This window comes from Nyctereutes procyonoides, unplaced genomic scaffold (genome assembly GCF_905146905.1).
Source record: "Nyctereutes procyonoides isolate TBG_1078 unplaced genomic scaffold, NYPRO_anot_genome, whole genome shotgun sequence".
In the NCBI taxonomy this organism is placed as follows: domain Eukaryota; kingdom Metazoa; phylum Chordata; class Mammalia; order Carnivora; family Canidae; genus Nyctereutes; species Nyctereutes procyonoides.
In genome coordinates this window covers 7,650,362-7,661,804 of record NW_026575132.1, presented here as the reverse complement: position 1 = coordinate 7,661,804, position 11,443 = coordinate 7,650,362, and the positions used below count along the sequence as shown (strand labels likewise).

The window sequence follows — 11,443 nt, the reverse complement described above, 5'->3', positions numbered from 1 at the left end:
ATTAAAAAAATTGTGGTGTAATCATACAATAGAATACTGCATAGCAAGAAAGAGATATTAGAACTGATACCTAATAAATGAATCTTACAGACATAACCAATGAGCAAAAGTAGCTAGACAAAGGAGTATGTATCAATTTTACTTATATGAATTTCAAAAACCGATGAAAACAATCACTGCTGATAAACATGAGAATAGTAGTCATCTTTGGGAAGAAGCATTGAGGGACTCTTCTGGGGCTAGATGTGCTCCATATCTTGATCTAGGTTTTGGTTACAGAAATATGTTATTTATTAAAATTCCTCAGGTATATACGTAAGATACATGTACTTTATGGTATACATATCATTCTTTAATAAATATTAAAAATAATTTTAAAAGAGGATTTAAAAGTATAATTAACAACCTGACACACATTATACTCATTAAGTGCCTAAATAATGGTGAGCCATATGTTCCTCAAAAGTTATTCACTACTTTGTCCATCAACTTCTCCAAAAGATCCCCTTATGAAATTCCATACACACTGAAGCCCAATTATGACCTCAAGGCTCTCTGGGAGCCTTCATCTAACTATGGCAACAAGGTATTTTTCTTATAAAATTAGATTTTCACTTTGCCACTCAGCTTCAAAAATAAGTAACCCACTGAATAGCAATCTATACATAAAGTCTGTGTCCACATACAACTTAGATCATCCAAAATAGGATGTTTGAGAGTAAAAAGAAACATCATTAATAATTACTCATGGACAACATTCTCAAACTAAGATTGTCTCGGATAAACTAGGTGTATGGTCACATTTTGTACAGGTGGTAAAACTATAAAGAAAAGCAAGGAAAACATTAACCCAAATTTCAGGACTGTGATTAACTTGGACAAAAGTAAGGTTGCCATGAGGAAGAAACACAGGGATCTTGAAAGTTTCTCTCTCAGTCAATATATGTATACAATAAACAGATACATATAGAGATAGAGATATACACACACACACATATATGTACATGTGTGTTGATCTCCTTTTAAAACTACATACATGCATTTATATATTCTCTATGCATAAAAATTCATAATACATTTTTTAAGTTATGATTAAAAGTAATCATAAAACCCAGAATTAAGGTAACAAGCATAGGTATAGTATTGGCTTATGCTTATCATTATGGTAAAAAGTTCAAGTCACTGATTGGTCTTTGGTTATACCCATATTTTTTTTAATAAGAAATAGGATTTATCAGTAGGCATGAATAAGCAGGGGGTAGTGTCAAGGTTCTCATGAGTCCAGCACCTGCCATTTGTCTAGGAGGCCATGATTAGGGATGTATTTGGGATGAGTCATTTTTCAGCTACCCTGTCTTCAAATTCATCAACATTATACTTAGTAAAGGCTTACTTCTCAGTGATGTCATTTTCTAGTGACCAGGGAACTTGAACTTGGTCCTGTATAGGGCCTCAACTACATATTCCTTGTTCTGCAGTTTAATATGGATGGACATAATGACTTGGTCAATATGGATGCTGGCCACTGTACCGTAGGGCTTTCTGAAGGCACCCCACATACCTCTTTGTAGCCCATCAGTTCCAGCACAACATCTTGATATGGATGATGTAGAAGGGGTGGAGCCGAACTTGGATGTGAAAGCCATATTTACCATAACTTTTCACCGTGTACTTGTTGACACAGACAAAGGAAGCCTCCAGGGCTTTAAAAGAGAGCTGCTGATATTCATCTGACACCACATGGCCATGGTGTGGGCAATCATTCACTTCTGCCTTCTTCCATCCCAGGTTAAAGATGTAGATCTTGGCATCAGGGACATCTCTGCAGAAGGGGGACTTTGGATATGGTTTGTTCTTACAATATTGGTAACCCTAGACATGGTAACACATCTGTGGGGGCCCAAAGGGAGAGAAGAGGTTATATCCACATTTTTTTGTAATGTCTTTGTTTGGGAAGGAATTCTTTGACACAAAACCACCAGTTATTTGGGCTATAGTTTTATTTTATTTTATTTTTTTTATTTTTTTATAAACATTTCTTTTTTTTAAATTTTTATTTATTTATGATAGTCACACAGTCAGAGAGAGAGAGAGAGGCAGAGACATAGGCAGAGAGAGAAGCAGGCTCCATGCACCGGGAGCCCGACGTGGGACTCGATCCCGGGTCTCCAGGATCGCACCCTGGGCCAAAGGCAGGAGCCAAACCGCTGCGCCACCCAGGGATCCCTATAGTTTTATTTTAAAAAAAAAAAAAAAACAAGTTTTAAATATTAAAGCAGGAGTAGTTCTTTGGGTATAAATATAAAGAAGCTTCAGTTTACAAACTACAGATACGTCACAGCTGTCATTGTGTCAGCTAACATTGGAAAATAGGATGTTGATTTTTCTCTTTCTCTTCGTTCTCTTTTCCTTGAAGATATCGGCATGGCCAGAGGCCAAAGATGTGACAGGATCAAGGAGGTAGCAATGTAGTTGGGATATTGATTTTATATAAGTAGTTGAGCAAGTAAATACATATATTGATCATAATAGGAGTCAGGCTCTCAATGAAATACAAGGCAATGTTAGCTGCTAGGGTAGAAAGAGCTCCTATTTTGGAGAATAGGAAAGCAAGCACACTGGGAGGAGAAAGGGAAAGAAGGTAATTGTAATGATGGATCTTAGAATCTTAAGTTGGATGGGAAAGGAAGAGTAGACCCGGGAGAGGTAGAAGAGAAGATTGTTAATGAGATAAGGTCAATGGGCTAAAGGCCTCATGAGGTCAAAGAACTGCTGAATGAGATGCCTACAATTGACTAGTGAATGCAAGGAGTAAAGATTTCAGCAGTGTTCATTCATGATGTGGATGAAGTCACACCATGAATGTGGTGTTAAGGTGTAACCACAGGAAAGGACAGCTGAGGTGAGACAAAAGAACATTTACTGGATGCAAGGGCATCACTTCCAATTATTCTAGGAAAGCTGTAAAAAGGAGACTCATTGAACCAAAGGGGTAAAGGTGACATCTGTCAACAAATGCAGCCCCATGGGACCAGGGTAAAAAAAAAATTTTTTTTCCTAACATTTTCCTAATAATTAATTTTCCTAATTATTTTTCTAATCCTGCAGATTTGGCTTATTAGCAAAGCTAAAAAAAATCAGGTATTATTAGAAAATTAAAATTTTTCTGTGCTAAACCTTTTCATGAATTTCTATTAATTTGAGTTGGTGTAATGAGCTAAATTGTGTCCCCCAAAATTTATTTGTTGGAGCCCTAACCTCCACTACCTGTAATGTGACTATATTTGGAGATTGTGCCTTTACAGAAGTGATTAAGTTAATGTAAGGCAGATAGACTGGGCTTTAATTCCATCTAACTGGTGTCCTTATAAGAGGAGGAAATTTGAACACCCCAAAAGAGAAGACCACGGATGCACTATGCACAGAGAAAAGACCATGTAAGGACACAGTGAGTAGGCAAGCATTCATCTGCAAGTTGAGGAGAGAGGCTGCAGGAAACTCCAAACCTGACACCTCAGTTGTGGACCTCACAGGTTCCACAACTGTGAGGAAAATTCCTGTTGCTAAGCCATTTAGTCTGTGGTATTTTGTTATGGCAGCCCTAGCAAACTAATGTACCTAGTTTGTTTTAGAGATTATGATTTAGAAACTGCTCCTAATTTTAACACTACTTTAGAAAGTTTTTTTCTATCTGGAAGTTTTTTTCCTTTTTAGGGTCTCAGGATTCATTCTATCTTCATCTTGAATTCTCTGAATCTTAATGAAGAGAGCACAGAGAAGTATTCATGTGACTGGAGGAGAGGTAGGTGGTGGCCTATTAACCATTGGCCACCAGACTTTGCTTCAATCTGCATGGATGCAGGCGTGGTACGCGGAGACTATGTTGTGAAATGCTCATCGGCAAGAACACACACCAAGTCTTTTCCATAGTCTGTGTCTGGAAAAGTTTGAGTGCAAGCTGGCAGTAATTTAAGAGCAATCTTGGAGTCCAAGTTCTTTCCTGCTTTCCTCTACCACATGTCTTCCTTGTGGCAACTGATTTTCCATTGGCAGACAGACAGAAGTTTTGTCATATCCGAGTTAAGGTGTTCCTGCTAAAATTTCCAGGAAAACGGCCGGGATAGAAGAGGAGGTTGTACAGGCCTAAGCAGCAAAAAGTTAAACATATAAATTAAATGTTCTATAAAAGATGACTTGACAAGATGACCCACATTGTACTACAAAGACATTAAAGAGGCAATTTAATCTATTTGGAAATATTACAACAGGAACATAATGTCGTGTCATTATGTAGTTCAACTTTTGCTTCTTAGCTACCATGACATTAATTTGTGGATACCTTTCTACTCTCTCTGACCTTGAAGTATTTATAGAAACCACCAAACTTTTGGCCACCGAGAAACTTGTGAAGTTCCCATGGAGGGGAAAAAGAGTAGAAATTGGTCAGTAAACACAAGGTGAGTCTCTGTGTTATTTCCCATGCCACCAATCTGACTCATAATTGGCAGCAGAAATCTTTTGTAAGGATCTTCCCCTGGTGCAGTTAAAGCAGGCCACCTGCAGGGTTCACTGTGACAACCTTGAGCACAACATCTGAAGCCCCTGTCAGATAGCACACTCCATCTTTATGGAACCCCATGAGGCCTTCCCACTGTTCCCTCAGCTAATGCACCAGGTGCAGGGAAGATCTTCTTTTCCAGAACATGTCTGGATGTTCCATTTGATGCCCAATAGGCTGGGTATAAATAGTAGCCCTCCACAAATGCTTTCCATTGCCAAAAATACATGGCAAGAGAAATGCCTCTGTTTGAATGCTTACAGCACAAAGGGATATGGGTATTTAAAAAAAAAAAAAGATTTATTTCTTCATGAGCAAGAGAAAGAGAGAGAGCAAACAGAGGGGAGAGAGAGAATCCTGAAGCGGATTCTGTACTAAGTATGGAGACCAACACAGGGGCTCGATCCGAGGACCCTAAGATCATGACCTGAGCTGAAATCAAGAGTCAGCCTCTTACCTGACTGTGCCACCCAGGTACCCTGTGTGCATGTATTTTTAAACAAACAACAGAGTTAAAGGCATAATTATCACTCTTGCCTCCTTCACATTAGAGTCTCCTGCACTACAAGAGAACAACCAATCTTAACATATTGCATAAAATCATAGAACCCAAGCCCTTCATTTTACAAATGAGGTCCAAAGACAGTTCAGTGTCTCATGGAAGGTCAAAATAATTTCTTAGTATTTGATCAAACATACTTGCTAGAAGTTTACAGGCCCCATGTCCCACAAGTTCTGATTCAGTGAGCCTGTGTAAATTTACATTTTATGTGTAAAATCTACATTTTAACAAGCATCGCTGGTAATTCTATGCAGATGAGACATACTGGGATTACTAAAGCCAAGTCTCAGTCATTGGCCTCTCCAGTGGCAGCAAACTACCTGTGGCTTCGATAGCCCAAAGATCTCTTATTACATATAGCTTCACAATAACATTCTTGTTTAAATCCTAAATCTTTGCAAGTCTTGTTGGGCCATGCTGTAGCATGGCTCACAGTCAACTAAAAAGTTTGTAATTATTTATTCAGAAAGCAGTAAAGAGATATGAATAATAAATATTTTATTTATAAAAGTATGAAATCAGAGATAAAATAGTAAAATCAGTAGCACTTGGAACACTGGACTAGCTATTAAAGCAAATGCCTTTTAAACAGACTAACTTGGAGTTGAAAAATGTTTCCCCTTCTGCCTCCAAATTCCCAGATTTGACCAGTGTCAGCTGATCAGCATAAGAAGGGACAACATGTCAGGGAGAGGCAGAGGCTGCTGGTATGGGACAATGGAAGTACACCAACCAGGAGACGGGAGATGTGGCTATTGACTTCAGCTGTCCTACTAGGTAAATCAGGGTTTGATCTATTCTTTTGTTGACCGTCCAGACAAAGATTTGGCAAATATTTTCTGTGAAAGGTCAGATAGTAGGTATTTTAGGCTTTGCAGCCCATGATCTCTGTCACAACTATTCAGCACAACTGTGGTAGTGAGAAAGCAGCCACACACAATAAGTAAATCAGTGACACAGCTATGTTTCTATAAAACTTTTTACAAAAACAGGAAGAGTGAAATTGAGCCCAAAGGCTGTGGTTTGCTAACCTGAGATCTGGACTTAACATGATAGATGAAATGTTAACATATATCAAATTTAAAGGCATATCATAATACTGTGTAGCCATCTCATTGTAAAGAACACACACACACACACACACACACACACACAAACTGAGGAAATATCCTTGCAGTATTCTACAACTATAACCCAAGTCAGCAAAAAGTCTCTTATCTCTTTGACGAGCCAATGAAGCTCTAAAATACATCAAAGCTATTTCACTTTCATCTTATTTGTCAACATAAATAAAAATATCAACAAATATCTATGCTGGAACCACTCTTCTTAAAAATAGATATATCTATTCTGAATCAGTGTGTCTCTAGGTTTTTTTGTGTGTGTCAGAAAACTGTTGAAACTTGGCAGACATAGTCACTTAGGTTTTTCTTGTTTTCTTTCTCTTATTTTTAAACATTAGAACTCATAACACTTACTCTAGTACTTATTTTGCTAATTTACTCTACAAATTAGGATGCTTTGAGCAAGAAATAACAGAAAACTTCATTCACCTATCTTTATATGTAAGACAGTCTTAACTTGCATGAGTAGAAGTGTAGAAGATGAGATTTCAGAGTTGACATTGTGACTCTGATTCCCTGTTATTCTCTGCTGTGTGTGGCTTTCTCTGCAGCTTGCATCTCAGCTGAGAAGTCATTTGAAGCCTTTAGTGAAGAGTTGCTCAAAAAGTTTACAACTTGAATAATTGAAAATAGTTTCAGATATTTAACTGTTAAGGTGTTAATCACAGCAAGCAAAAAATGTGGAAACAAACTCAATGTTTAACAATGTTGCAGAAATTATGGCATTGAAACATACAAATACATTTGACAAGTCATAAAATATTGAGCAGAGGAAAAAGTATCTTGTAAAATAGTATTTTAGTGTCAAACAATAAAACAAAGATTACAGAGCTTAAAAAGAAGAAAAATAAAAAAACAAGTTGTGTCTATAATCTTAACCATGTGAGGGATCCTAAAGTAGTAAAGAAATCACTGAGCAGTGTGCTGATTGAGGAGAGTGAGGGGTTTTAAATGCTAAAAAAAAAAATAGTAAGTTTTCACAATACATATACTAATTTAGCATTGAAAATTAGTTCTCTGGATAGGATGGAACAACTCTGCTGCCTGTAAAGAGTTGGCAACAATAAGCACCACAGCTCACTGATCAGTGTCTTCAATTAGTTCCAGTAAGGGTCAAAAGTCATAGGCTTTAATCAACTTCAAACAGAACCAGTTGTGATGAAATACAGCATTCAATTCTGATACCTCCTAGATGAATGTAAATTTTCTTTTTATATTACTATCAGCCTGCATCCATCAGCATCCAGCCAGGTGCACAAGAACCACACTAGCGTGTAAAATGGTGGGGATTTAAATCAGAGAACTGGATATGCAGGAGATGAAAGAGCTGAGAAATCACAGGATGATGAGATGACAGATTAGCAAGAGCAGGAAGCCACTATCCAGACCCTATACTAGAAGGACAAAGGGAAAAGTGTTGATAGTACAGCCCAAAGGCCAATGTCAGTTGATAGAAACTAGGACATTAACAGCCCTGTCACACAGAAACTGGAGGAGCTGTTACTTCAAGGCACAGAGAGGGAGATAAAAACTCCAGCTTCCCCTTTCTTCCTGCCTCCAAACTCATGAAGGACTTCTCACTTGCTAAACCCCAATGATAGCCAGATGATGTGGTAATGGGGGAAAACAGGGAGTACTGTCTACGGTGGTCATCCCATCCTTTATATAAAGAAAGGAATTAGTTGAGGCCTGGTACAAAGAACTTGTCAATAATTATGTGTGCAAATGTTCCTTTATAAAGATGCTTCTAGCAGGCCATTTACATGGAAGAATGTTGGTCATTTTTTTCTAGATTATAATTGTTTCATTTTTTTCTACTTAATTGTATTTTCTGATTTTCTTTCAATAAATATGTATCATGGAAGTTATTCTGAGACTAAAAGTTATTTTTAAGAATTATGTGTTAAAAATGGAAATGATTATTTCAAATATTTAGCCAACAAATCACTGCTGCTTTCATAAAAATATTCAATATGGTTACTTATGCCCATGTTGTCTGGAAGGCATGTATGTGTAATCCATCATACGAAATAAAGTGAGCTTCTTCAGAGTAGAATATTTAGAAGGATAAACAAGTCCTTTTGCTATTATTAGCTCCCTCTCATAAATAATTTATAGTTTAAATCATTTAATTCTCATAAAACATAAATATATTGTGTTAACAACTGACTTCTTACTCTTAGCAAGGCTCCCATGTCCTCCAGGGGTAAGAAAGAGAAGTAAAAGAGTCGTTAAAGGGAAGAAAATCTCTTTCTACCACAGTTCTAATGGTTCAAATACTTTATCTGTGAGAGTAGACTTGCAGGATTATTATGAGGTTGGCAGTAAGCAAGTGACAGAAAGATGCTGGTAGACAAAGGTTCCTTTAATGTACTAAAAGAAGACACCATATTGCACAGGAGAACAGAGATAAGGGGTTACACAGCATGTCCAAGTTTCCAAATGCCCATGAGGACCCCCATGATACTAGAGGCAGAAGGGAAGACAGGAAAGATACTGGTGGGCTCTTTATGGGAGCTTTTGCCACTCCCAGCATTTTTATAATTGCCTGCCTACCACTTACAGATGCCAGCCACCTGTTTGCCTGTCCAGGAGACATAAAAAACTACTAAAACCCAAAACACACTCCCAAATGCCTCTTGAGAGGCTAAGAAACTAAATGAACCTAAAGTAAATTTTCCTGGAATCCAACTCCCTGGTACCGTGTACATCAATCTTTGCTGCCATTAAAATTACCGGATGAGTGTGTTTAATAACCGATACGAGAGCCTCATGCCTGGAAATTGTGTGTGAATCGGTCTCACGTAGACCTGGAGCATCCACAGTCCTACCTACTTGTTAACTGAGGCCAGAGTTGAATATCACAATCCAGAGAGAACCAGGAATTATTTCTGAAAGTGCTTCTTAATATTTATATATATGGAAGGCTTCTGGGAGAAATGGCACAGCAGGAGGGTCCTAAGCTTACCCTGTGCCACAAATACTAGATAACACCCACATCAGTGTAAAGAACCCAGAAAACAACCCCAAGACTGGCAGACCAGACTCTCCATAGCTAGACTTAGAAAAGGAGCCACAGTAAAGAGGGCAGGAAGGGCAGAAATATACTGGGGAACCAAATGGACCTGCAGGACTATCTATAGGAAGGAAGGATGCCATGAGCATGGAGATGGGAAAGAGATACCCCAGGCATCCCAGACATGGAGAGCCTGCAGGGGGAAGATAAATCCCCATAACATTTAGCTTTGAAAACCAGTGGAGGTGAATTTCACAAGTTCTTATAATCAGTGGAGTTTAATACCTGGAACTCAAAATCAGCAGGCTCAGATCTGGGAGAGCAGAGAGGGTGAGAGGAAACTGAGTCTCTGCTCTTAAAAAGACAGCACAAAAAACAACCCCATGGAGATACAGCAAAGGAGCAGTACTTTGAAAAAATGCCTGGGGTATACAAGAGGAAAATGTGTTCACTAATCTCAGAGCATGTGCTAGAGGGTCAAGGATCTTTGAGAGCCTTCTCCAGGAAAAAAATTTGCTGGCAATTGCCATTTCTCTCCACCCCCACCATCAGCCTAGACACACAGACACTGTGGGAACTCACCAAATAACAACACTCCACCTAAATTGCCAACACCACTCACCCTGCCCTGTGTACTTCTGCAGGTCTGCCCCTCCAAACTGGCATGTCTTGGTCCCATCTGGAGCTGATCCAAAGTGGTGCCATAAGTCTGGCAGAGTGCAAGCAGCTTTGAAAGGGGCCAGCACTACCCTAAAGTAACTCCTACAGTGGGGAGAGGGGAAGATAATCACACACACACCAGTCTGACTAAGGCCCTACCAGTGAGTCGGGGGTAGACTCATGGTCTGACTGCAGGCTGCACCCACCAACAAAAGTTTCTCAGGGCACAACACAGAAAAAACACCCTTCAGTTTAATGCTACTACATCTCAGGCAAATGCCTAGTCTAACTCAACTCGAACCCAAGACTAGCCCACCAACAACACAGAGACCCAACGCTCCCCACAACAGGTAAAGAAAGCCATTGCAGACAACAGGACTGAAGGCAAAAGCAGCTCAGCCACAACAGTAGGGTGCATGCAACACACACAAGAGACATTCCGGAAGCACCAGATTCTAGGGAACAGGGGACACTGCTGTGGAAGACATAGCAAACATTCTTAACATATAGAAACAGACAGACAAAATGAAGAAATAGAGGAACATGTCCCAAATAAAAGAATAGGACAAAATCATAGCAAGAGAACTAAACAAAATGGAGATAAGTAATATGCCTGATAGAGAATTTAAAGTAAAGGTTATAAAGATACTCACTGGACTTGAGAAAAGAGTGTAGAACCTCAGTGAGACCCTCAACAAAGGGAAGACATAAAAGAATCAATCAGAGGTGAATAACTTAATAACTGAAATAAAACATACACTAGATGGACCGGAGGAGACAGAAAGGTGGAAAGTAGAAAGACCATATGTTCATCTCATCCCACAGATACAACTAGTAACCCTCACATCAGCATAGGTGATGTGAAAAGACTGCCAGAACAGGTGACCCAGAAAAGACTGCCAGAACAGATCCCACAACTAAAGGTAGAGAAGAGAGTGCACCAAAGAAGTAAGGGGGAAAATGCAGTTTGGAAGTGAAACAGACCATGGTCATTCACAGTGGAGAGAGAGCCAACGGTGCAGAGAAGGGAGAAAAATGGACTATGACACTGGGGGGACTACATAGAAAAGATGAATCCCCATAATATCTGGATTTGAAAACAAGAGGGGCCAAATCTCATGAGTTCTTACAACCAGCGGGAATTAAAGAACTGATTTCTTTTAAATTGGTGGGTTCTGCTCTGAGAGAGCTGAGATGGTGTTAAGAAGTAGAGTTCTCACTCTTAAAGAGACCTCATGTCAAAAAGCCAGCAGAGATACAGCATGGAAGCAACAGTTTGAAAAATGTCTAGGGCAGATGGAAGGGAGAGTTACTTACTCATCTCAGAGCATGACCCAAAGAAACAGGGATCATGGGGAGACCCCTCCAGGAACAAAGGTGCTGGTGGGCACCATTTTCCTTCCCCAGCCCCCAGCATAAACACACAGCCACCTGCAGGAACCAGCACAGTGCAAACATTCACTACTTAACTTGCTTATACCAAGGTCTGGCCCAGCACTTCAGCAGAGCCACCCTTCCCAATC

At 39.3% G+C, this 11,443-nt stretch overlaps 1 pseudogene; it reads right to left on the bottom strand.

Moving 5' to 3' along the window:
• Window positions 1-1,273: 1,273 nt before the first annotated feature.
• The window catches only part of LOC129522677 (60S ribosomal protein L10-like), a 29,203-nt pseudogene continuing 19,033 nt past the window's right edge, over window positions 1,274-11,443 (bottom strand).